The 27,755-nt window shown below is 40.9% G+C and overlaps 1 protein-coding gene across 5 annotated transcripts in view; it reads right to left on the reverse strand.

Annotated features, from left to right (window-relative positions):
- The window catches only part of LOC135101963 (uncharacterized), a 92,163-nt gene that overhangs the window by 37,069 nt on the left and 27,339 nt on the right, over nt 1-27,755 (reverse strand). The window contains exons 4-5 of one of the 5 annotated variants that reach the window (XR_010269473.1): nt 14,001-14,039; nt 13,558-13,869 (exon numbers count right to left, since the gene is read on the reverse strand). The exons of 2 other annotated variants lie outside the window; for them this stretch is intronic. The gene's annotated coding sequence lies outside the window, so the exon portion shown is untranslated. Of the gene's footprint in view, nt 1-13,557; nt 13,870-14,000; nt 14,040-14,065; nt 14,396-27,755 lie in introns of those variants that run through there. 2 more of the 5 variants (XR_010269475.1, XR_010269476.1) reach the window with 2 other exon arrangements.

Raw genomic sequence — 27,755 nt, forward strand, 5'->3', positions numbered from 1 at the left:
ACCTCCTTCCTCTCTTCCTTCTTTCCTTTTTTTTTTCACACATAGCACCTCCTTAAAGCTCAATGGCTCTTAAATTAATTGTTTCCATTACACACACACACACACACACACACACACACACGACTACCACCTCCACATCATCAGTCTCCTATACTTGCTTTGTTACATTTTAATCACACAACCATCGTCAATTTTACATAACTACCAACCAAATTTTAACATCATAAAATATAAACTCAAACACACACACACACACACACACACACACACACACACACACACACACACACACAATTTACTACTCTACATATTCATGATAAAATAAAGAGTTAGAATAATTTATGCATAAAAGTGGAAGTATAGATAATAAACAAAATTCTAAACTAAAGATACGTCGGTTAAGTTGTGTTAGGTAGGTATGCCATAGTAGGTCAGATTAGGTTGTTAGGTTGAAAAGCCAAATATGAGCTTCTAAAGCATGAATAGGCAAATTTAGATTATGTTAGATTACGTTTTGTTAGGTTACGTTAAGATTAGAGTAAACTAAGGCTCAGTTATGGGTATATGTTAGGTTAGGTTAGTAAGTAAAATCTTAGGTATGGAAATGTTAGGTTAGGTTAAGTTAGGTTTCTTTACTAAGTTAGGTTTCTTTACTAAGTTATGTTAGCAAGCTGAATTATGGTAAGCGCGGGCACATCTCGACACATCGACTTGTTGCCCTTCTCCCCACGGACATCTGCTGCTTCCCTTGCTCCCAACCCACGCAGGCCTGGATCAAGCAAAAGGTCAGAATATTGTGCAAAGGTTACTGTTTTCCATCATGCATGACACGATAATAGATAATAGATACTGTAATTCCAGTAATCCCTAGCACTCCGACAGGCACTCACATCTAAAAACAAACAATCCTCTCTCTCTCTCTCTCTCTCTCTCTCTCTCTCTCTCTCTCTCTCTCTCTCTCTCTCTCTCTCTCTCTCTCTCTCTCTCTCTCTCTCTCTCTCTCTCTCTCTCTCTCTCTCTCTCTCTCTCTCTCTCTCTCTCTCTCTCTCTCTCTCTCTCTCTCTCTCTCTCTCTCTCTCTCTCTCTCTCTCTCTCTCTCTCTCTCTCTCTCTCTCTCTCTCTCTCTCTCTCTCTCTCTCTCTGAAACGAATCAAAATGCTACTACCACACACACACACACACACACACACACACACACACACACACACACACACACGGCAATAACATGTGAATAAGTGGATTAATCTCCGGGTTGCAGTAGTGGAAGCAACAATTACCCCATCCGTGACTCAATGCGGCAGAAACTTGCAGCAACATGTTAAACGATCGCTGGGCTGGGTTGGGCTGGGGAGGAGATACTGATGGCCAACCAGGGAGCCTATAACAAGTGTGGGTCGCCTTGTGGGGAGTGTCTGTGTTTTGGTTCGGTACTTATGAGGGAAGCTGTGGATTGAGCTATTTTGTTAATGGAGTGGAGTGGGTGTATTTATGTATGTAGGCTCTCTCTCTCTCTCTCTCTCTCTCTCTCTCTCTCTCTCTCTCTCTCTCTCTCTCTCTCTCTCTCTCTCTCTCTCTCTCTCTCTCTCTCTCCTAGACATCTCTTCAACCTCTAACATTTACCTCCGGCCTACACACACACACACACACACACACACACACACACACACACACACACACACATACCAATCCCAGCTAAGCACCAATGCCTCGATATATCAGTCCATGCAACACACCACGCAGAGGACAGCAGGGATGCCATGATGTTACTGGAACTTGTATTAATGAGCGAGTGCTGAAAAATTAGCGATTTATGTACCAAGTTCGTTTCCTCTTTTTAATTTATATGTACTTTACTTTCTCTCTCTCTCTCTCTCTCTCTCTCTCTCTCTCTCTCTCTCTCTCTCTCTCTCTCTCTCTCTCTCTCTCTCTCTCTCTCTCTCTCTCTCTCTCTAACCTACTAGAACGACTTGCAAATTAGTCGTTTTAAACAAGAGTATTTCGCTGTTTTAATCGCATTTGTAGCACTTTTTTTTTATTGTTTCTGACTAAACTGCAGCTTTTATGTGCACCACTTGTCTGTATTTTTAGGTTACTTTATTTGCACATTTACAAGTAATTAAGTTTCCTCTTTATCACAAATGACGCTATTTAAATTTAAGTTTATTATCCACAGTTATCTTTACATTATAATTTTCATAATAATGTACATCATTTTTTTTGTGAGAGGAAGTGGTAAAAGAAAACTATTCCTCTCATATACTGACTAGAAATTTATATTATCTTTCTATCATCATTTCGATGATAATAATAATGTATATCTTTTTAATACTTTTTTTTTTTTTGTAAGGGGAAAAAAAAAAACTGTTGCTATCATATACAGACAGGACATGTGCATTATAATATCGTTTTAACAACACTTCTTATACTACTAATACTGATGATGATGATGATGATAATAATAATAATAATAATAATAATAATATAATAATATATAATACTAATTTTTTTTTTTTTTTTTTTTTTTGTAAAGGAGAGTAGAAGAAAACGTTTCCTTTCATATAGGGATCAGACACAATGTAAGACCACTTCCTCTCACAATGTGAGAGGAAGTGGTAAAAGAAAACTATTCCTCTCATATACTGACTAGAAATTTATATTATCTTTCTATCATCATTTCGATGATAATAATAATGTATATCTTTTTAATACTTTTTTTTTTTTTGTAAGGGGAAAAAAAAAAAACTGTTGCTATCATATACAGACAGGACATGTGCATTATAATATCGTTTTAACAACACTTCTTATACTACTAATACTGATGATGATGATGATAATAATAATAATAATAATAATAATAATAATATAATAATATATAATACTAATTCTTTTTTTTTTTTTTTTTTTGTAAAGGAGAGTAGAAGAAAACGTTTCCTTTCATATAGGGATCAGACACAATGTAACATGTACATTATCATTGCAATAATAATGTTGATGCTTCAGATATTTCTGTGAGGGAAAGAAATAGAAGAAAATGTCAATATGATGACCAGAAGTGTACATCATATTATCGTTCCGGTAATAGTAATGCAAAACATTTAAATACTTATGTGCGGGAAAGAAATAGAAGAAAACTGTCCCTATTCATATACAAACCAGAAGCTTACATAAAAACAAGGACGGGTGGAGAGATTCGGCCTAGCAGTGGTGGGGTAGATAGCGCAGGTTCTCATTTTGCTGGCACACAGGAATATGAAATGTAGTGGCACTTGAATTGAAGGAGTGGAATGCTGGGCCAGGGAACCACCTCGTAAACAAACACAAACACACACACACACACACACACACACACACACACACACACACAACGTTCCCCAGATCCGGCTGCAAGATTCTTAAAAAAGGAAAAAAAAAAACATTCCTAAGCTAGAGATATGAGTGCACTTATCTGCGCTAGCTCAGAAACTCAAGCCTTCTCAAAAGCACTCTCATTCACTCGCTCACTTACTCACTCCACACACTCAATCTTGCTTTATCAGTGAGATTTCAAGGACCTGAGCAATAAAAACCCTCCTCCTAATACTCCCCACCACCACTACTACTACTACTACTTTCCCCCCCCCTTCTCCTCCTCCTCCACATCCGCCAGTATTTGTAATGTAAATACGAGTGTTGGTGTAAACAATGCCAGTATCTCAGGGCTGTGCCGCGAGTTAGGTGGGAAAGGAGGGTGACGACCAGGAGTCTACTTCTCTCCGCCAGCTTTTATGGGGAAGTTAATCAGCTTCTTCGTAACCATTCTCTCTCTCTCTCTCTCTCTCTCTCTCTCTCTCTCTCTCTCTCTCTCTCTCTCTCTCTCTCTCTCTCTCTCTCTCTCTCTCTCTCATTTAAGCTCAGTTGCAGTTATCCCAGTGTCATGGCGGCGTTATTTCTCCCTCTCTCTCTCTCTCTCTCTCTCTCTCTCTCTCTCTCTCTCTCTCTCTCTCTCTCTCTCTCTCTCTCATTTAAGCTCAGTTGCAGTTATCCCAGTGTCATGGCGGCGTTATTTCTCTCTCTCTCTCTCTCTCTCTCTCTCTCTCTCTCTCTCTCTCTCTCTCTCTCTCTCTCTCTCTCTCTCTCTCTCTCTCTCTCTCTCTAGCCACGCGCGGCTCTACAGACTAAAGTTACCATGCAAATCAATTCCATAAATCATTCTCTCTCCACATGGAATATTGTCAGGGAATAAAGCAAATTTTAATCAGGATTTTCTAAAACGAGACAAACTGAAAATGTTTGTGGAGTGGTAGAGAGACAAACACACACACACACACACACACACACACACACACACACACACACGAGCCCTTCACCACTCCACCGTCCTCTGGTCTCCACGCAAAGCACCAATCACCGTTAGAGAGGAGGATGAGGAGCAGAAACAGAGGAATGGTGAGGAACAGGGAAGGTCACACTGTCAGGGGAGGTGTAGGAGCCATAAATCCGCACAGTTCCGAAAGCCCCATTTTTCTTTCAATTACACAATGGGACTCACAACCATTATCGAGAAGAGCGCTATGATGAATGTTGGCGGTGCTTCGTCTGGTCTGGTTAGGGCAGGGGAAGGTCAAGCGAGGGCGGCATGGGGTGTACGTCTTAGTCTTCTGCTCTCCTTAAGCTGGTGGTGGCAGGATGGTGGAGTGGAAAGAAAGGAGGAGTGGAAGGAAGGAGGGAAAAGTGGAAGGCAGGAAGGAGGTGCGAGTGGAAGGCGAGTGGAAGGAAGGATTGGAATGCAGGGAGGATGGCGGAGCGGAAGGCTAAGTGAGATACGTAGAGTGCTTCTGGAAGACATGAGGCGAGCAAAGTAATAATGTTGCGCGTCAAGTGGACAGAATGGCAGGGAAATGTTAAAGGGTCCAGGTGTTTCGTGTCAGGTGAAGAGGATTTTTTTCAGGTATGTCAATGAGTTCTTATATTGATCTTAACGAGCTAGATTCATCATCCATTATCTTTCTTTATGTCACCGAACGCTTTTAATAATTATCAGCCATAAAATTCTTGAAAAAAAAAGTAGAAACACGCATATAGACACCTGAACGAGCACTATCACACCTCCCATTTCTCTTCCAATCTTCAGAAGCTTCCCATGTGTTTCCAGAATATGGTTTCACTAAACAGAACCTACAAAGATGCAGTTTGCCAGCGTGTATGAAGGACAGCGAAGGGAGACGAGAATCAGGTAACTTTTCATGCTAAACTTTCCTTGCCTGGGGGTGGGGGAGCATCAGGCGAGGCTCACATCACTCACTTATGCATCCCTGACACTTTATGCTGTTCGAGCATCTCGTGTCACGGCCGCTGGCAACACTAACGTATCGCTAAACTTTATCACTTTAATTTTGTGTTATCAGAGAAGCCGGGAAGGGCAAATAACGGGACCATGAGATGGTAAACGGGGGTAGGGGAGGAGGCAGGAGGTGGTGATAAACAGGAGGGGTGGTGGAAGGGAGGGCGTGGTAGACAGGATGGGGGTGGTGAAAGAATGAGAGGTGAAAGAAGTTGATAAGTGTCTGAAGTGTGCTGGTGAAATAATTTGAGTGTCTTTCCGGCACTCTTAAGAGGTGTCACTTGAATTCTTGGCACGTCAGGTGCTGGTGCTTTACACACTCAACGGAAACGTGGCCTGGCACACTCAGCAGCTATCTTATACTCTCTCTCTCTCTCTCTCTCTCTCTCTCTCTCTCTCTCTCTCTCTCTCTCTCTCTCTCTCTCTCTCTCTCTCTCTCTCTCTCTCTCTCTCTCTCTCTCTCTCTCTCTCTCTCTCTCTCTCTCTCTCTCTCTCTCTCTCTCTCTCCACACACACACACACACACACGATAGCAAGATTAAATTCATAAAACAGATATTACTCGAGCCTTTCACATTTCCATTAGTGTAATTTTTCTCGTGATGTATGACAAAAAAAATCCTCCGGACGTGAATATAAAAAGGATATTAATTTAACGTAAGAGGTTTTCAAGAGGCACACAAAAACCCAATTATAATCGCACCCTCTATACTTATCCCATGCTATATGTTACCATTAGGTATATTTTAAAACACCCATAATCTCAACACACGTGTACAGATAAAGTGTAAGAGCATTATTAATACTTTGCAAGGAGACTCAAGATACATATTTTTCTCTCAGCTTCATTATCAGCCAAAAAAGTATAGCGTTCATCACCCGGGAAGGCTTAAGGCGCGGCAAATGGTGCAAACTTCAGCGATTTGCATCCTAACTTGCGCAGCGGACCCTGAAGGCACATGTTTACACCTACAGGCAGGGTAGAAACTTAGGAGGTCGGTCTCAGGAGGTCGATCTCAGGGTGTTCAGTACGACTTATCCTGTCACTCAATTTCACTCACCTTCCCTCACCGTCACCAAACAATGCTCACTTTCTCTCATCAGCAGACAGTTGCGTGAAATCTTATACTCTTTCCAGTCTTTTTCTTTCTTTTCTTTTCATAAAGGCGGCCGGTCAAGAGCACAAAAAATATAAAAAATATTCGCTAATTTACCAATCCAGCAACAACAACAAAAAAAAAAAAAGGAATAAAGAGAAGGAGGTTTCAAGACACTAATTTATTTTTTTACGACCGTTTTTGACTCTGGGGACCGGCACCTCAGCGGGCCCTTTTTTTTTTTTTTCTTGTAATTTTCTTGCCCTTGGCCGGTGCCCCTCCTACATAAAAAAAAAAAACTTCCATATTCGTCCTTTCACCTCCCCAAGATTGCTTTACTCCCCACACTTCAACCAGACACCAAATTTTCTACACGTTTCATCTTCCTCTATACATTTCCCCAGAATCCCTCATCTCTCTCCCTACACTCCCTCCCAAACGCCATAATACTCCACACCGATTCTCCAAACCTCTACATTCCTTCATACAATTCCTCTCAAGCTCCTACATTTCCCTCCAGTCTGCCTCCCACATCCCACATTCATCCCCAGTCTCTCTCCATAGCCCATATCTTCCGGCTAATCAAAGTTTGTATAGAGTTAGTAATAGTTGTTATGATGAACGAGTCTTCTAAGTCAATATTGCATGGAGGTGTTAAGAATACCACTGCGTCCATCTCCGTTTTCTTTAGCTTCCCCATTCTAAAACAAATTCAGGAAGGAAATATCACGAGTTTGAAGGAATTTTGGATTCGGTATTTCCTGTCTGTCTGTCTGTCTGTCTGTCTCTGTGTTTATTTATTTGCTTATTTATCTATTTGTTTATCCGTTTGTCTATTTTTCTGTCTATCGGTTTGTCGGTTTGCCTATAAGTTGGTCTGTTCGTCTATAAGTCAGTCAGTCTGTCTAAATGTTAGTCTGTCTAAGGTAGTCTCTCTCTCTCTCTCTCTCTCTCTCTCTCTCTCTCTCTCTCTCTCTCTCTCTCTCTCTCTCTCTCTCTCTCTCTCCAACCATATGAAATAGTGCATAGCGAGCAATATCTTACTGTCACTCCTTCTCCTCACTGGCTGGATTCCATTTGGGTAGAGGGAAAACAGGTGAAAAAAGAGAATAGAAAACGGCATAACAAAAACCGCTGACATACTGCAGAATATCACAGAGGGACTGGGCAGGACTCGAGGGTCGCGCAGGGACTCGGGAACTGTGCCGTGGCCAAGGGGACCGCCAAGGGGAGGCCGACACACCCACCGCTTCCTTTGTTTATCTGGAATTCCTTGTGTACTCTTAAGGGGGACGGGATTAAGCCAACGCGCGCTTTCTCTCTCTCTCTCTCTCTCTCTCTCTCTCTCTCTCTCTCTCTCTCTCTCTCTCTCTCTCTCTCTCTCTCTCTCTCTCTCTCTCTCTCTCTCTCTCTCTCTCTCTCTCTCTCTCTCTCTCTCTCTCTCTCTCTCTCTATGTGTGTTTGTGTGTGTGTGTGTGTGTGTGTGTGTGTGTGGAGCAACCCGTCCACCTCGTGGCGGGAGGCAGAGACTCGCTTCATCCACCACCGGCAGCGCCTCGTGCAGCGCGGCGTGCAGGCGGAGCGAATACAGCCCCAGTGGTGCCACCAGAACGAGGGCCTCTGTTATCTCTAGTGCCAGAGCAGTGCCAGGCTGTGGTGCTCCTGAGTGCCCGCAGGTAGTGCCAGCAGTGCCGCCACAGCAAGGCCTCTGTAGTGCCAATGTGCCGAGCAAGAGACACCTTTCATTAGTGCCTCGGAGTGCCGGGAGAAAGAAGTCCTCTGCTACCATTAGTGCCAGAGGAGTGATAAGTTAATCTGAGTGCCGTGGAGGTCTTCAGGTTGTATCCTAATATTTTCCTACTTGCAGGCGTGCGTTTTTATCTCTCTCTCTCTCTCTCTCTCTCTCTCTCTCTCTCTCTCTCTCTCTCTCTCTCTCTCTCTCTCTCTCTCTCTCTCTCTCTCTCTCTCTCTCTGTGTGTGTGTGTGTGTGTGTGTGTGTGTCTTTTAGGAAGTACGTACTTGGTCTTGTCACAGTTTATGTAACATAGGTAATAATAATAGAATAATAGAAAGGAAAGGAAAGGAAAGGAAAGGAAAAGAAAAGAGAAAGAAGAACACAAGTGTTCGGATGGGTTGAAATAAATCAAATTAAGTAAAAGAAAAAAGAAAACTTCAGACGGAGGAGAAAGAGAAGGAAGAGGAGGAGAAGGATTACTGTAAACTCTGCCGAGGACGTGAAAATGCATGTAAATATAATTCTCATGTTCTTCAAGGAGGAGTTTCGGCTTTAATGTTAGAATTGTGACAGCGCAGTTCTAGTTTCCCCCACTATTGCAACCTCCCCACCCCTCTCTCTCTCTCTCTCTCTCTCTCTCTCTCTCTCTCTCTCTCTCTCTCTCTCTCTCTCTCTCTCTCTCTCTCTCTCTCAACAATCCATCACCCGTCTCCCTACAAATGGCATTCTTCCCGCGCCCCTGAGAACAGACGGATCGCCTCCCTGACGTCCCCACAATCCAGCCCTTCCTGCTCATCACGCCTCATCACCTCGCAGTCTCATAACCCACAAACCTTCCCCCTCCCCCGCACAAAAAGAACACCACTTTGACACAATGTACATCCGCCACACTCCTTCACCCTGTTGTTGTGACGTAATACACTTCGTTTCAATTTACGAGTCTGTGGTGCGATTACGACTAGCGTGGTGTTGAGATATGAAGGCATTGTTGATATTTCACTCGGAGCACCAGGCAGATACAGAGATGTCAGGATGTTAGCAAATCTTTGTGACGTAATACGCTATTCTTTTCAATTTACGAGTCATTACAATTAGCGTGGCGTTGAGATATGAAAGCACTGTTGATATTCCATTTTGGACACCATATAGATATAGAGGTAACTAGGACATGGAGAAATTTTGCTGTTACAAAATACATTACTCTTTCCAGTTTACGAGTCTGTGGTTCAATTAAGATTAGCGTGGCGCTGAAATATGAAAGTATTTTTGATATTTCATTCAGAACTACGAGGCAGATTTAGAGATAACTGGAACATGAATGATCAGAGAAATCTTGATATGACGTAATACATACCAATTTCAATTTACAAGTATCAGGTCCAATTACAGTTAACACGTTGACATATGAAAGCACAGTTGGTATTCCATTCAGACCACCAGGCAGATTTAGAGATAACTGGGACAAGGATAAGCGGAGTAAATCTTGCTGTGAAAGGAGAGGCAATTTAAAAATCCATTTCTGCCACGCCTGAAGAGGAGGAAAAGTGCGAGGGCATTAAGAGGAAAGAGTGTCCCGTTTTCCTTTCCATCTCGCTCATCACCCTGTCTCGTTCGGGCAGTAATTACCATTTCCCTTCGTGTTTGCGTTGTGTATCGTGCGCTTCCTGATCTTGTTTTAGATGCGTTCGTTTTCTATTGTTTTACATTTTTCGATGTTTCTGTTCCATTAGTTTTCTATTTCAACATTTTTTTTTTTTTCGTATTGTTGGTTTCGTGTTTGCATGGCACATTTTTTTTTTTTTTTTCGCTTTCTCTTCGTCCTCTTTCTGTTTGTATGATTTTTTCAACTTTATTTTCTAGTTTTCCAGTTGCTCTCCGTTTTATTGGTTTTCCATTTGTACCTGGGATTTACTTTCGTCTCGTTTTATTGGTTTCCCATTTGTACGTGTTTCCTTTTTCCTTCTTCCATTTGCTTTTAATTTTCTTTCAAGTTGCTTTTCGTTTCTTTCACTTTATCTTTTACATCCTTGGTATCCACTTCCACGCAGTTTTCACTTCTTTTCGGTAGATTTCTCTTTTTGTATGTATACTTTTCTTTTCTTTCCTTCTTCTTCCATTTTTATGCACCTTTGAAATCTCCTTTACGCTGGTTTCCCTTTTTATCATTCTACTTTCCATTCTTTTGTCTTCCACTTCTACGTGATTTTCACTCCCTCCTTTCGGTAAGTTTCCATTGCTATACGAACACTTTCCTTTCCTTTCGCTTCTAAGCTTTTCACATACTTTTCACAACGCTTTCAGCCCAATACGTTTTTAGTACTCAACTCTAAACAGTACAAAGCAGAACCAGAGCAGTCGTCTTAAGATAGTGGCCACGAAGATTAGCACGGATTAGAAGAGAAATGAGGTTCTGATTTCTATGTTATTTCGCTGCCTCTCCCCCGGTGGATGTGATGAGGCCCATAAAGCTAATCCCGCGACGGCCTCCTTCCCGTCGCGCCGCTCCTCTCAGCTCTCTCTCCCGCTGTAGGTTTAAGAGGGGCACTTTTCTTCTTTTCTTTGCGTTTTAACTACCGTTTTGTTTTCGGGTTAAAGTTTGGTATGGTTTGTGTGTTTCTTCTCGCTCTTCTTTTTCTTTCCTTTCTTCTTGTTCTTGCTTTTCTTAATCTTGTTCTTCTTGCTCTTATTTTTCTTGTTCTTCTTATTCTTGTTGTTCGTATTGTTCTTCCTTTTCTTCTTCTGCATATTTTTCTTCTTTTTCTTAATATTATTATTCTTCCTCATCATCATCATCTTCCTTCTTGCTGCTGCTGCTGCTGCTGCTGCTGCTGCTGTTGTTGTTCTTGTGGTTGTTGTTTTATTATTATCATTATTAGTTTATTTTTCAGTGTTTCAACAAAGAGGAGTTTCTTACTTCTCAACTTTTTCAGTCTCATTTTCTGTTAAAAGTCTGTTATGATTCATACTCTCCTTTTTTTTCGGTTTCAACTGCATGCAATACTTTTTTTTTATTGCGGGACAAAGTCTTGCATGATTTATTATTTTTCCTTCTTTTCTCTGGGTTTCAAATATAGTTCTTTTCCTACTAAAGCGCGTTCCATATTAAACTATTTTCTTTTTCTGTGTTTCAACTCTTTTATATATATATATATATATATATATATATATATATATATATATATATATATATATATATATATATATATATATATATATATATATATATAAAATACGAGATTGATGTCCTTTATATATATATTTTTTTTTTCAGAGCGTAACGATTTATTTTAAAATATTCGTGTGCTACCTGTATACTAACTCTGCTAATCCTTGAGCGGAAATTACACTTTTCTCTTCTTAAAGGATTAATTAATTAGTCTTCAGCCTATGCGTTCCGATCAATCCGTTACTCAGCTCTCCAGTTCATTTTATTAACGCCATACACTTACGTCACCACCACCACCACCAGACACTAGCCTTCTGAGGTTATTATTCTTTCGTGGGAAATACGAGTATTTAACTTTTTAATTAATCTTTTTCTTTTATGCCTCTTAAGGGGTGGACAAACTTTACTTACTTTTTAATATCATAACACCAAGTTAGTTAGATGAGTGAAAGGGTGAGTGGTTCGGCAATGAGTGGGTAAGAGGGTGGGTGGGTAGGCTGGTGGGTGGATTGGCTGGTGGGTGAGTGAGAGGATGGGTGAGTGCGAGGGTGGGTGGTTGGAGGAATGGATGGGCGTGATTTTGGAGGAGTATAGTTAAGTGAATGGAAGGATAGTTGTGGAAAAGAAAATGATTGGTGAGTAAATTAATGTCAATCAGTCAGGCAGTCAGTCAGAGCGTCAGTTAATTAATTATTCAATTCATTAGAGAGTTGGCCAGTAAATCTGCCAGTCAGCACAACCACAGGTTAGTTAGGCAGCAGGTTAGAGAGATCAGCTTGAAACCCATATTACAAAAGCAAGTTTCAACGTTATTGCTTACCCCGCGCCACCGCTGAGGCTGCACCGCCACTGAGCTGCTATATTATTTACCCAAGAGGCTTTGGTCGCTTCAGTGTGCTAATGCATGGAACATTAATGTTTCCCTGAAAAATTACATGAAATTAACGTATCCAATAATGGGAACATAAGAAAAGCAGCAAGACGTCATCAGGCCTACTCGTGACAGTCCCAGTGTAAAACATACATGCCTATATCCACCTATAATTCCTAGCTATATATTCATATATTTTAAAACTTCCCCATTGACTCGGCACTAACACTGATTACTAAGTCTATTTCAGTCGTCTACCATCATTTTCTAACTAATTTTCTTCTATTTCTTTCGTAAATATAAATTTTTTTATCAAGCTTCTAGTCCTGTCCAGAATACAAACCCAAATTCTCATATCCCTTGTATCACTCAAATTAATCTCGAATACATAACCCCCTAATGCACGCAATATTTCGTGTACCCTAAGACATATGAAATTTCATATCATATAATCTCTAGTCCTTGTACAGAAACCCTCTCATTCTATCTCCACTGAAATATCTAATCTGAGTTTTTCTCAGGGAAGAGACTCTCTACTTAAATGTTCTTTCAAGCACATCAAATCTTTTTTCTCCTATGGGGAATATTAAAAACCTTTTAGACTGTCTTTTCACGAGAAGTAATCCTCTAAAGTAAGCTTCTATATTCTTTAAAACTTGTTGGTAAACCCCGATTCCTTTTTCCAAGGAATGTGATAAACTTAAGAGACAGTCTTTTCAATAAAACGCAATTTTCTCAGGTAAGCTATGTAAGAATTATGCGGCATATTCCCTGTTTTATCTCCTTTGTTCTTTGGGTCTGGAAAAGCCTCCCTTTCTCTACCCTGCTTCTTCCAGAGACTTTTCCCGCAGGGAAGAGGCAGGCCACTTCGAGAACTAAATTCAATTATCCTTCTGGATCACAAATCTTTTCAAGAAACGAACTGATACGAGAAGAAACATGAAGGTTCTTGGTCTTTTTTTGCCATCTTCCATAAGTTGTCTTGTATGATCTTGTAAGAAACAAAGTGAATAAATAAATTAAATATTCATTAATATAACAGTGCGAACTCATCTCCTTAGCGTGAATCTCAAACTTTCACCATTTCTCTTTTTCTTTTCCTTTGGTCTTACTCTTCTTTTACAGGGAAAGACTCAAGGCCGCTTCCAAACTTTTACAAACTGCTTTCACTCACTTCTGCAAAAGTTTCTCTTGACTTGAGACTGATGGGAACACACACACACACACACACACACACACACACACACACACACACACACACACACACACACACACACACAGATAGACAGATAAATAGAGAGACAAACACACACACAGATAGACAGATAAATAGAGACAGACTGATTAATAAATAAATATATAAGTAGATAAACAGATAGATGTTTTATGTACCACAGCTAGGAGTCACATAATACATTACATAACCATATGAACATAACTTTACAAAGTATAAACATACTAAATATGTGTAATTATTAAATTTGTCGTCCACAAAACTGCATACACTAACTAGAAATATATGACACCTAACTAGAACTAGAACTAGAAATAATGACACCTTTTTCATAATCACACACACACACACACGGACGTTCATTTCGGCATGGTGAAGGGTGTAGAGGGGGGCCGGTATAGGGCCATGTTGGCGTGCGGCGGGCGTGTAATGGAGGTGACGAGCCGCTGTTGTCCCCCCGCCAGCCACGACACGCCAACCCCCACGCGGAAAGGGAGACAAAATATGGTTAAGCCTTTTCCCTCTGGCTGCGGGTGTCAGGGAAATAAAATAGTCCATGTCATCCAGGAATACTAACCGAGCAGCGGCGGTGAGACAGGAAACGGCGGGCCCTCCACTTAAAAGAGAACGTAAAAATGTTAAAAAAAAAAAAAAAAAAAAAAAAAAATAGAGAATAAAAAAAAGGGAGGAGAGATAGGGAATGAAGACAAGTGGAATGCAGCACGAGAACAGCCAACATTCCCCGCTGCCCGCATCGTGACATGGCGCTGCAACGATACACTAATGTAATTAAGGATGTTAACACACGACAGGCCTTCCACATTATCTCTAATCGACGAGATGAAGCTGCCCTGCTGGAGCCACAGACTGATATTACGTGCTTCCCACTCACTCACCTCCCGGACCTCCTGTCTACTGCCTCCCTTACTCTTGCCCTTCTTCCGCACCGCCTTTCCTGGTTCCCGCAAATCGCTGTGAATGCAAATGTATGACACTCGGTAATTTTGTTTCTTTCCGTTTTCTTTACTTCTGTTTCTTTTACGGAACAGTGTTGAGTTTTTATTTTTTTTATTATCCTTTCCTTTTGCCCTTTACTGGTTTACTGACACTAAGAAAAAAAAAGAAAAAAAGGAAAAGAAGCATATAACCCAAGACAATTCATCGTGTAAGAGCATTGCTAGAGGCAATAAAAATCTTCACCTACTCGATCACTCCTTTTCCTGTCAATAGTGTCTTGTCCTTAGGAATTATACGCTACATTTATACCACTTTATTAATTTTAAGAAGACATGGCAGTCAAAGGATTAAAACTTTAATACCTCACGCTTTGAGCTAAGAATTACACTCCAGTAAGCCAGACACCAGTGTCTTCACAGTAAATGGATAATTGAAAGACAGCATGATGGAAAGCGGAGGGGAAAGGAGACCGTGAAGAAAAGACAGTAAGAGACCGTAAAATAAAAACAAAAAAAGAGAGAGGGGGAGAAAGAGACTGGGAGACAATAAATGGCTATTGGCTGGGAGAGCAAGACACGGAAACCCGGAGTGGGCGGCTCTTCCTGGAAAAGGCGAGCGAACGAGACATGGCTAACGGAGTGTTTTGTCTCGTGGGGCGTCTGAGGGTGTCTTACAGGCCTGCACGCCACACTCCCTCCATCATGGCGGGCCGCGGGGAGCCTCCCATCACACCGCTGCAGGAATCTCGTGAAATTCAAGGTTCGCCACTGAAAGCCCAAAAGAAAACGAACACCACACAAATACACACACACACACACACACACACACACACACGTTCTGTTGTTGTAGTTTTACCAGATCTGCAGCACCTCTGGCAGATCACCACGCCCAAATGAATGTGTTGAGGGTGCAACACAACGGCAAACACACACACACACACACACACACACACACACACACACACACAGAGAGAGAGAGAGAGAGAGAGAGAGAGAGAGAGAGAGAGAGAGAGAGAGAGAGAGAGAGAGAGAGAGAGAGAGAGAGAGAGAGAGAGAATCAAAGTGCCATCACTCCTAAGGAAAGCAGTGTAGTCTGGGAGTGTAGACTCGTCGCGGGGAGGGTAAGACCTAATAAGGCGCACCCTTTCAGAAGCAGATGGCAGCGACAGGCGGAGAGGGTGTCATAAGGAAAACCCCTTACCCGGGTAATACCATCTGGCCAACATGACTCTATCTCGCCTCCCGCCCATCCATAAACACCCACCATACCACCCTTGTTCTACCCACCCTTCTCCTTGTTCTACCGCCCTCTCGATCGTCCTCTTTACCACCCTCCGCCAATCCGACTCGCCCCTTCCTTCTCCATATCTCGTGCCTCCCTGCCTCGCCCTCCTGCCTGTCTCTGATACTTTTATTTGTTCACAGGCTTTCACACGCACGTTATCGCTTTTCCGCTCTCGACCTTCCCTCGCTAAGCTCCAAAAGGTTATTCCGATTCACGGCAGATTGATTAAATATGCTGAGCGGACGTACAAATTTAACGCCTGCACGATTCACAGATGCAACACTAATACCGCGAGCGAAAATTATAGGGAGATTAATTGTCTGTATTGCCAATCATTACAGGAAAAACGTAATTTAATATCACGTACACACACTCTCTCTCTCTCTCTCTCTCTCTCTCTCTCTCTCTCTCTCTCTCTCTCTCTCTCTCTCTCTCTCTCTCTCTCTCTCTCTCTCTCTCTCTCTCTCTACACGTACACACACGCACACACACACACACATACAGAGAGAGAGAGAGAGAGAGAGAGAGAGAGAGAGAGAGAGAGAGAGAGAGAGAGAGAGAGAGAGACAATATGAGAAACAAAACACACTCCTTGTCTGCAACAACAACAACAACAACAACAACAACAACAACAAAGTCACGCTCCACCCAGCATCATCAGTTTCACCCTTACAAGTAGATAAGAAAAGAAAAGACGAAGCAAACAACGAAAGATTCTGTGAGGATATATATACCAGTGAGGAGGAGGAGGAGGAGGAGGAGGAGGAGGAGGAGGAGGAGGAGGAGGAGAAGGAGAAGGAGGAGGAGGAGGAGGAGGAGGAGGAGGAGAAGGAGAAGGAGAAGGAGAAGGAGAAGGAGAAGGAGGAGGAAGAGGGATGACTCAGTGTGCTAATAATGACATTACGTTGGAAATCCTGAGACAGCAACAACACCCACCTGTCAGGGAAGGCAGGAACATAGCCAGAAGGAAAGAGAGAGAGAGAGAGAGAGAGAGAGAGAGAGAGAGAGAGAGAGAGAGAGAGAGAGAGAGAGAGAGAGAGAGAGAGAGAGAGCCAGTAGTCATCCATCCATCTATCCATCCAGTCAGCCAGCAAGCCAATCACCCAGCCAGCCAGCCAGCCAGGTAGATAGATAAGACAAATAGACAACGACAACTTGGTAGACAACGACAACTAGACAGACGACAGCTAGCCAGACAAAGACAGCTAGCCAGACAGACAGCTAGCCAGACACAGCCAGCCAGACACACAGGCTAAAAAAAAAAAAAATAGCGAGAGGAAAGACAGGAGAATAAACAGGGAAGGAAATTAACTTTGGAGAGAGGAAAGAAAAACTAGGAAGAAACACTGCAGGAAAACAATAAATGAAATATGATAAAACAAGGTGAAGCTACGAGAAGGAAATCGAATAACACGAAGAAAAGAAAGAAAGGAAAAAGTCAGCATGAATAGAAATTAACAGGAGAGAAAAAGAAAAAAGAAGAGCGAAGAAAACAGAAGATTAAATGAGAAAACATACAAAAAACAACAAACACAATATAAATAAAAAAAACGAAGGAAATAGTGAACAAAAACAGTAAGTGAAATGGAAAAAAAAAACAGTAGAAGGATAACGAAGAAAAATTACTGATCTGCAACTTGCATGACGTAACAGCAGGGGGAAAAGACAAGAAAAGAATGAGAATGGAACACAGTAATTAAGAGGGACATAGAAATTGATGGGAGACGACAGGAAACACACGAGGGAAAAGTAGGGAAGGACTGATAAGAGGGCGAGGACACTGAGGGAAACCGAAGACAACCTGAGGAAAGATACTGTAGAAGGGTTGAAAGAGAGACGATAGGGAGAGCTTAGGGAGATAGGACAGACAGGGGAACGGACAAACACAGCTACTGGGGGGAAATACGGGGCAGTGGGGACAAGCTAACGAAAGATACTGGAGAAGGTTGAAAGGAAACAATCGGGAAAAGATGTGGAGAAAATGAGGGGCAGAGGGGACGCTGCGGGGAGAGATTGAGACGATGCTCGTATTTAGAACCCGAAGAAAGACGTTTGATAGGGTGGAGAAAAGATTGGGAGACACTGGGTAGTAGAGGAAAGGAACTGGGGAGGAAGGTGAGGTAATACTTGGGAATTGTGGGTAAACGCTTGATGGGTTGGTGGTAAGACCCAATAATAAGGAGAAAGAGTACGGCTTAAGAGGAGCGTAATGAGGATTTGCTGAGGAGCGTGACTACCATTTTGAGTATGTTATTGTGTACTTGTTTAGTGGAAAGGTCTCATAAAGGAGCAGGAGGAGAAGGAGGAGAATAGCGCTGATAGTGACGAATAAGAGGGTGGAAACAAGAAATGAAGAACAAAATCCCAGATATATATAGCTACAAAGAAAAAGAAAAGAAAAAGAAGACGCTGACAGGAAATAAAGGAATGCAGGTGGGAGGACGTGGTGATAAGAAAGATGACAATAGACTAAGAAGAAGAAGAAGAAGAAGAAGAAGAAGAAGAAGAAGAAGAAGAAGAAGAAGAAGAAGAAGAAGAAGAAGAAGAAGAAGAAGAAGAAGAAGAAGAAGAAGAAGAAGAAGAAGAAGAAGAAGAAGAAGAAGAAGAAGAAGAAGAAGAAGAAGAAGAAGAAGAAGAAGAAGAAGAAGAAGAAGAAGAAGAAGAAGAAGAAGAAGAAGAAGAAGAAGAAGAAGAAGAAGAAGAAGAAGAAGAAGAAGAAGAAGAAGAAGAAGAAGAAGAAGAAGAAGAAGAAGAAGAAGAAGAAGAAGAAGAAGAAGAAGAAGAAGAAGAAGAAGAAGAAGAAGAAGAAGAAGAAGAAGAAGAAGAAGAAGAAGAAGAAGAAGAAGAAGAAGAAGAAGAAGAAGAAGAAGAAGAAGAAGAAGAAGAAGAAGAAGAAGAAGAAGAAGAAGAAGAAGAAGAAGAAGAAGAAGAAGAAGAAGAAGAAGAAGAAGAAGAAGAAGAAGAAGAAGAAGAAGAAGAAGAAGAAGAAGAAGAAGAAGAAGAAGAAGAAGAAGAAGAAGAAGAAGAAGAAGAAGAAGAAGAAGAAGAAGAAGAAGAAGAAGAAGAAGAAGAAGAAGAAGAAGAAGAAGAAGAAGAAGAAGAAGAAGAAGAAGAAGAAGAAGAAGAAGAAGAAGAAGAAGAAGAAGAAGAAGAAGAAGAAGAAGAAGAAGAAGAAGAAGAAGAAGAAGAAGAAGAAGAAGAAGAAGAAGAAGAAGAAGAAGAAGAAGAAGAAGAAGAAGAAGAAGAAGAAGAAGAAGAAGAAGAAGAAGAAGAAGAAGAAGAAGAAGAAGAAGAAGAAGAAGAAGAAGAAGAAGAAGAAGAAGAAGAAGAAGAAGAAGAAGAAGAAGAAGAAGAAGAAGAAGAAGAAGAAGAAGAAGAAGAAGAAGAAGAAGAAGAAGAAGAAGAAGAAGAAGAAGAAGAAGAAGAAGAAGAAGAAGAAGAAGAAGAAGAAGAAGAAGAAGAAGAAGAAGAAGAAGAAGAAGAAGAAGAAGAAGAAGAAGAAGAAGAAGAAGAAGAAGAAGAAGAAGAAGAAGAAGAAGAAGAAGAAGAAGAAGAAGAAGAAGAAGAAGAAGAAGAAGAAGAAGAAGAAGAAGAAGAAGAAGAAGAAGAAGAAGAAGAAGAAGAAGAAGAAGAAGAAGAAGAAGAAGAAGAAGAAGAAGAAGAAGAAGAAGAAGAAGAAGAAGAAGAAGAAGAAGAAGAAGAAGAAGAAGAAGAAGAAGAAGAAGAAGAAGAAGAAGAAGAAGAAGAAGAAGAAGAAGAAGAAGAAGAAGAAGAAGAAGAAGAAGAAGAAGAAGAAGAAGAAGAAGAAGAAGAAGAAGAAGAAGAAGAAGAAGAAGAAGAAGAAGAAGAAGAAGATTATCGTCACCCATCCACCGTCCCACAGCACCCCGCTAGTTAAGAAAGATGACAAATAACGTTACACTAATTCAAGAGGAGAGCAAGATACTCGTACATAAGACAAGCTGAAGTTAATCTTTCAATTGTCGCGGCCGAGTCTCAATGCTCTGGTGTGGTAGTAATGTGCTACGTGCATTGTGTACTTGTAGGAACGCTGGAGGGGAGAAATGTGAAAAAAAAAACAATATATGACGAGGAGGAGGAGGAAGAGAAGGAAGGAAAGTCAATATCAGAAACGAAGGCAATAAAACACTAGACGGTGGGTGAGGGCAAAGAAAACGAAGCGGAGGAAGAGAAGGAAGAAGCAGCAAAGGAGATGGCGGTGGACAAGAAATGTCAATGAGACGATAGAGGTGAAAAATGAAAAAAATAAATAAGTAAATAAATAAAAAAAAAGAAACATGGAAACAAACTGATAATGGGAATAAGGAGAGAAAATGGAAGATAAAGAAATGCTAAAAAAAAAAATTAGGAAACAGAAAAACCATAAAACCGTGAGAGTAATATAAAGGGAAAAAAGGCAAAAAGAAGACTGCGACATCTGAGTTAAGACAAAAATGCTACAAAAAAACGAGGAAAAGGAAAATATGAAAAGAGGAAAGAAGAGAAACCAGTGGTGCAGTCCCAAGAGCAAAGAAACCAGGAAGACTGCACGTGAGAGAGAGAGAGAGAGAGAGAGAGAGAGAGAGAGAGAGAGAGAGAGAGAGAGAGAGAGAGAGAGAGAGAGAGAGAGAGAGACTTTGAAATGCCTTGAAGACCAGGAGGAGGAGGAATAGGAGGAAGACAAGGAGGAAGAGGAGGAGGAGGGAAAAGTGACAAGGAAAGACAGACTAGAGCAAAGGGGAGGACATGAAAAAGAGTGAGAAAAAGGCGAGGAAACAAGAGAAGTAGAGAGACAAGAAGAAAGAGGAGGAAGACAATAAAGAGCATTGATTACATATTACAGAAAAAGAGACAGAAGGGAGAGAGGAGAGAGAAGCAAAAAAAAAAAAAATGAAAAAAATAAACGAGGAGAAAAGAAAAGGAAGGAATGGAGAGTGAAGATGGGGAGAGGGAACGAGGCTTATCTAGAAGTGACACATGATCCTCCTCCCTCAACGTAGCCAGAATATCACACTTTATTTGCCCTCACCGGTAAAAATGATAAAAAGAGAAATATACGTAATTACGCTTCACTAAACTTTACTAATATATATATATATAGAGAGAGAGAGAGAGAGAGAGAGAGAGAGAGAGAGAGAGAGAGAGAGAGAGAGAGAGAGAGAGAGAGAGAGAGAGAGAGAGAGAGAGAGAGAGAGAGACTTACGTACCATATCGCTTACTTTGTATTCATCAAGCATTTTCTTTTCTCCCGTTTTCTTTCATTATCACCACACACACGTATACAGAGAAACAGTCATCATGCATTAATATACCACGGTAGAGAGAAGGAAAGTCTTAGGTGTCAAATTTTTTTCGTTTTTCTCTCATCCCGACGTTTTTCAAAAGCTACAGTGATTAATTATTAGGAAAGTTCTCAAGAATTTTATTTTTTCCATTGTTAATGCATAGTATTTAACTCACTACAAATCACGAACACACTCTCCAATAAGAAGAATTAATTGTCAAAAATTAACAAAACGCAGGGAATAATGTCCTTTCATACATGCATGCATACATACATGTATAAATACTTTTAAAACTCCATTATGACTAACAATTTCATTACTGAGTCTATTCCATTCATCCACCACTCTATTTTTGGACCAATTTCTTCATATTATTTGACCATGACCTCATGCAGCATAAAACCTTCCCTTTTACCCCATGTGCCCTAATCTCGTGCAGGAGCCTTTGGTGAGGTACCTTGTAGAGAGCCTTACTAAAGTCCAGGTACATGATCTCGTGACTATCCCCATTATCTGCTGCCTCGCGTAGACTTTATCTTAAAAACTCAGCAGGTTTGTGAAGCAGGACTGCCCCTTCGTGAAGCCACGTTGTGAATCCTTTGTCATCCTGTATTTGTCTAAATGATCCCCAATGTTCCTCACAATTGCCGATTCATTATGAAATCTATAATTAATGTTAAGCTGATTTTAAAGATGAGTACTACATTCGCCTGCCTCCACATTACCGGTACCTCTCCTGAATCTAATAATTTCTTCAAGATATTGACTAGAGGTTCACTGATAGATAACTTTCATTGTTTTAGTACTCTGAGATATATTTCACCTGGCTCTGATTTTCAGCCCATGTCCTATTCCGCTATCTCCTTTTTTTATGAAAATATCTATCAGCTTATCATCACATGTCCTTAAATTCTCTTCCCTTTTCCGGAATTTCCTGCACGTTTTCGTGAGTGAAAACCGGTCAAGAAAATAATCGTTTAGAAAAAGTAACTTTGAATCAGATGCCCTTAATGGACCTATTGATTCTCTATTCTTTGTTCTGTATATCTGAAAAATTCAATTGGATCTGTCTTCGCCTGGCTTCGTAGTTAATTTCATCTCTTTTCGTTAACCCCTTAGCTGTTCTAACCAAATAATTATACTGAAGCCTTAAACCATCTTTAGCGGTGTGGGAGAGCAATTGTCCCGCTGCCATTACCGTCAGATCAAGTAAGTTCAATCAATTTTACGCTACAAAGTGAGGATATACACACACACACACACACACACACACATACCAGATATAGTACATACATACATACATACATACATACATACATAGTAGATACATACATACATCTACTGAATATCAGGAAAAGACGGGAAAGCCAAGCGCTGACTGACTGACAAACAGACGGAATGAAAGCTGTTCATCTTTATTTCTTATGCAGTCCAGAATACAGATGAGAGAGAGAGAGAGAGAGAGAGAGAGAGAGAGAGAGAGAGAGAGAGAGAGAGAGAGAGAGAGAGAGAGAGAGAGAGAGAGAGAGAGAGAGAGAGAGAGAGAGAGAGAGAGAGAGAGAGAGAGAGAGAGAGAGAGAGAGAGAGACCTACATCACAACCGCCATAAGCACCACCACCACCACCATGACCAAGATAAGAAAGACAACGAGGAAGGAAGACACACACTCGAGGCATGTCTTACTTATTCAGAGGGAGATGAATAAATGTATGTAAGAAACAAAGAGTGAGTGTTGGAGGGAGGGAGAGAGAAGAAAGCACGAAAGACAAGTAGTGAGGGAGGATGGGAAGGGAGAAAGGAATAGAAAGCATGGGACTAAGTAGCCGAGAGGGAAAGAGGATAAAAATAACACACACACACACACACACACACACACACACACACACACACACAGCACTGTAGCAAGACGGAAGGTGAAACAGAAGTAGGAGGGGAAGACTTCTAGAAAGGAGAAGAGAGAGCAGAACGATAGAGAAGAAGACAGGAAGTGGGTGAGTAGGGAGAGTCACTTTTATGAGGAAGAGTAGGAAGAAGAGGAGCAGGAGCAGGAAAAGGAGGAGGAGGAGACAAGGAAGAGAAAGAGGAAAAAAAGAACGATAACCAGATAACAGAAACACGCAGGAAGGGTAGTACATAAAGTGAGGAGAGAGGAAGAGGAGAAATAAAGTGGAGAGAGAGAGAGAGAGAGAGGAGGAAGGAAGGAGCATGAAAGGGGAAAGCCAAAACGTGTCAAGAGAGGTACAAAGAGAGCGTTGGAAAAGCATGTACTACACAGAGGCATTTGCAGAGGACAGACAAGAGGGAGAAGCAGAAGTCCATGCAGGGTGAGGAGAAGAGAACGACAGAGAAGAGAGGAAGAGACAAAGGCGTGGGTAAGATGGCACTAATACGAGTAATGGCGCAGATTATAAGGAATAAGTAAGACGGGGACAGAAGTAGGAGTTGGTTAGTACACGAGTTAAGAAAGTTTGTGAGTTAGTGAGTGGGTGAGTGAGAGAGCGAAGTAATGTGCAAGAGACAGACAGACAGACAGACAAAAAGATGGGAGGAAATAGAGGAAGGAACGCAAATAATAGCGGAAAAAATAATAAAGTTTAAGTCAGAAGGAGAAAAGAAGAAATGAAGGAAGAAAGAAAAAAACAAGAAATGAAGTAAAACTTAGAATGATAAGGAAACTTTAAGAAAATAGAGGGAAATAGGAGCGGAAGAGCAAAAATGTGATTATAGTGCCATGAAAGAAAAAAGAAACTGGAGAAGAAAGACATGACACTAAGAGAAAAAAAAAAAAAAAGAGTAAACCATAAAATAACAAAGAAACAATAGAAGAATGACAGAGACGAAAATATATAAATAAGCCCTACTAAGAAAGAATGAAGACACGAACTAAAGAGAAACAAACTAAATGCAAGTGGTCTGCTTCAGGAATATCCGGCAGAGAGGCGGTAGTCGTGATAAACTCGTGGGTACAAAGGCTGTGTTGGATGAGGTGCCACGCTGCAGTGTTGTTGGTGATGCTGGTGTTGTTATCAGCCTGAGTATCAGTTTGCGAAGGTACAATTATCACTGCAGACACACACACACACACACACACACACACACACACAACGTTTTATGTCTTTACTCCATCGTTCTCTCTCTCTCTCTCTCTCTCTCTCTCTCTCTCTCTCTCTCTCTCTCTCTCTCTCTCTCTCTCTCTCTCTCTCTCTCTCTCTCTGGAATATCTAAACACTTGTCTTATACACGGTCTTGGTCTTCTTCCTTTTTCTCCCCTTCCTCTTTTACTCTTACTCTTTCCGTCTTCCTCCATCATCAGTTATTCCTCCCTCGATGTACATAACTCTCTTTACTGCTATTAATCTTCCTCTATTACTCTTCCTCCTCCTCCTCCTCCTCCTCCTCCTCCTCTCTCGTCTTTATTTTCTTATTTTATCATTCGCTTTTGATGAAATGTAGTGCATTTATCAAAAAACATCCTCTTCAGGACCAACAAATATGCTCCTATTTGTTTTCCAGAATTACCATTATTATTATTATTATTATTATTATTATTATTATTATTATTATTATTATTGCCATTATTATTATCATTGTTGTTGTTATTGTTGTATTGATATTCCTCCTCCTCCTCCTCCTCCTCCTCCTCCTCCTCCTCCTCCTCCTCCTCCTCCTCCCCCTCGTCCTCCTCCCCCTTCCAATCCTCTTATTGGTTCTTGTTTTTTGTTTTGTTTTTTTTTCTTATCCTCCTATGTTTTCCCCTCCTCCTCCTCCTCCTCCTGGATGAGGATTCTTCTTACATTCTTCTTTTATTCCATCATTCCCTCTGTAAGCTCTTTATCACAATCCTCTTTGTCCTTCTTTATCATAATCAAACTTTTGTAGTAATTCATTTAATCCTCCTCCTCCTCCTCCATTATAGTTTTTCTTTTTCCTTTATGTTTCTTTCTTTTCTTCCTTTTTTCCGTCCTCCCTCCCTCCTCCTCCTTTTTCTCCTGAAGCTATGTCAAGGTTACATTCTTTAACCAATTAATGAAATGGACAAACTAGTCGTAAATTTCTATGTAGTTATCAGAAGAGGAGGAGGAGGAGGAAGAAGAGGAGGAGAGGTGGTGGATTATATAACACCACATCAGTTAAAAAAAAAAAAATACAGCAAAAATAACGACTCTTTACAAGATTATCTGGGAGAAAAAGTCTTAATACACAAGTTGGTAAAGAGGAGAGGACTGTAAGAGAGAAGAGTCCTCCTCATCCATCACTGCCCTGAGCTCCCTTTTGGCACGGAGACAGTTGAGAAAAGTACTAACCAGTGAAAGAAAGAAAAAAAATAGCATAAAATCTCAGAGTATAAGGAATGTTTTTCTTTTCTAATGCTTTTTTCCTCGTATGCTCTCTTGTCCCAAAACCTGAAAAATGATACGTACACTTTCCGGTAGAAAAAAAAAAACAAGGTAAAGGAAAAAATAAATAAATAAAAAGAGTAACGTAAGAGAAATGTGGAACTATGTTGGGATGATGAGGGTATGTGGACATGTAGGGATGGTGAGGGATACGAAAATATGTAGGGGAATGTGGAGAAAAGTGGATATGTAGGGATGGTGTGTACATGTGGTTATGTAGAAATGGTGGGGAGTGTGTGGACATGTAAGGACGCAGGGGATATGAGGATGAGCAGGGATGGTGAGGTTATGTAGAGATGGTGAGGATACATAAGCATGGTGTGAGCAACTGGACTGGTAGGAATGATGTATGTATGTATATATGTATGTATGGGTATGTATGGGTATGTATGTATGATGAGGGTATGTAGGCGTGTAAGGATGGACTGGGTATGTTAATAAATAAGGATGCTGTAAGTATGTAGAGATGGTATGGCTGTACAGGAATGGTGTGGATATGCAGGAATGGTGTGGATACGTAGAAATGGTGGTGACCTTGTCTGGTACTCTCAAGACACTAGCATCATTCACCCGGACCTTAATTTCCGCTGAGGGTGCCGCGGTGACCTACTTCTCCTCGCGGCAGGTTGCACATCACGCAGCTTCCCCGCAGAGAGCAACGGCGCCTTAAATACCGAGGATTGTCACTGTCAGGGCTCCCAGTTGTCTAGTTCTTCGCAGTTTAAATAAGGGAGTGATGGTTGTGCCGAAGAAACTATTTAATGTTATTTGTTTATCTATATGTCTGTCTGTCTGTCTGTCTATCTATCTATCTATCTATCATAATAAACTGTATCACAAACTATTATTTTACCTATATTGATCCATTTTTGCATTTTTTTTATATCGAGGAAAAATGTTTCGGAAATATATTTAAAAGATTCATTCAGAAAAGAAAAGAATTTGTTCAGGAATAGCATGCAAGAATTTCTCGATTTTGTTTTCACAACGTTTCAACTAAATTTCTGTTCACAAAATATGGCGATGCTTTGTTCTGAATGTTTACTGCACAGTTAAAAGGAAAATAATGTTTCTCTGCGGGAGACAGACAACACTGCTCTTCAATCTGACGGCTGTTATTTCACTTGAAGCTGTGGTGACCTGTGCCAGCAACTATTACTATGTTCACAGACCCTTAACAAGTACATTCCAATTACATCTATTCAAACGTATAACAAAAGTCTGTAAAAATACCGCTGGGTACCATTTAACATCTTCACTAAGTCAGCGTAATTACACCCTTGGATTCATAGTTGATACGCGTCCCATTCACGGCGAGTAACTGCAACGAGAAGCGGTTAAAAATGCCCCAGGTGTATTGTGGATGATACCGTGGCTGGCTCATGGTTACTCTCGTTCAATTACGATTAACTACCACGTTGAAATTTGATTAGCAGTTGCCTTGAATCACAGTTGTTTTGTGCCACTGAATCAGGGATAATGTCCTCGTTAATCCGCATAATAACCGTGTCAGGTCAAGGTTAACAGTTTCGTTGTATCACTGCACGACTTTGTATTTAGTCTTGGTTAATGTTCCCTTAGAGTCACGGCCATTAATTGCACTAAATCGCCATCGAGAACTATTTTGAATCTCAGCAGATGTTTGGGCTAACGAGGGACTATAAACTGCTGATTTGCTTCCCGTTGAATTGTCCTGATGATTTATGATTAAACAAACTTATTGGCAATGAAATACGACTCATCTTTTCAGAGCAAAGACAGATGATTCTGCAGAGAAACATATTTGCAGGCACTAAAAGGTTTAAGCTTCTCGATAACTTGATTTTTCGTTGTTTTATTAATGTGTCTCGCAATTCAACTCCAAACTTGTACAAGATATTTCACTAAACCGATAAGAAACCACAACAATCAACGGGTTTAACCATTACTCCTAAGCTTCACCAATGCTTGGGTCGAGACTCTAGTAATATTTATCTTACGATTCTTCCTTTCACAAACAGCCATTTCACGGTTTCAAGTCTCGCTTGCCTCTGTATAGTAATTGCAGTGAGCGTCATTGGATATCCTATTTAAAAAGCAGTTAATATCCCCCTTCACTCATTCTGAATCACCTTAATGAGTCACGGTTGATGAATTATTCCACTCGCGATCAGCAAAAGCGTAAGTAATTTCGTTCCATGGCTGTCAACAATCCCACTCTTTCAAATTTACATATCCCGCTGAATTTCTGCTGACATTCCCCTCTATTCCTCATAAATTACGTTAATGCAGACAGTAAAAATGAGTACACCACTGGTTAATTTACTTAAACTTAATTATCTATTCAGACGAGCAAACAGCATCACAGACCAGTGCAAACATTACAGCGTGTGTGTGTGTGTGTGGGGGAGGATAATCATTCGTCTTCA

Source organism: Scylla paramamosain, chromosome 7 (assembly GCF_035594125.1).
Source record: "Scylla paramamosain isolate STU-SP2022 chromosome 7, ASM3559412v1, whole genome shotgun sequence".
NCBI classification, from domain to species: domain Eukaryota; kingdom Metazoa; phylum Arthropoda; class Malacostraca; order Decapoda; family Portunidae; genus Scylla; species Scylla paramamosain.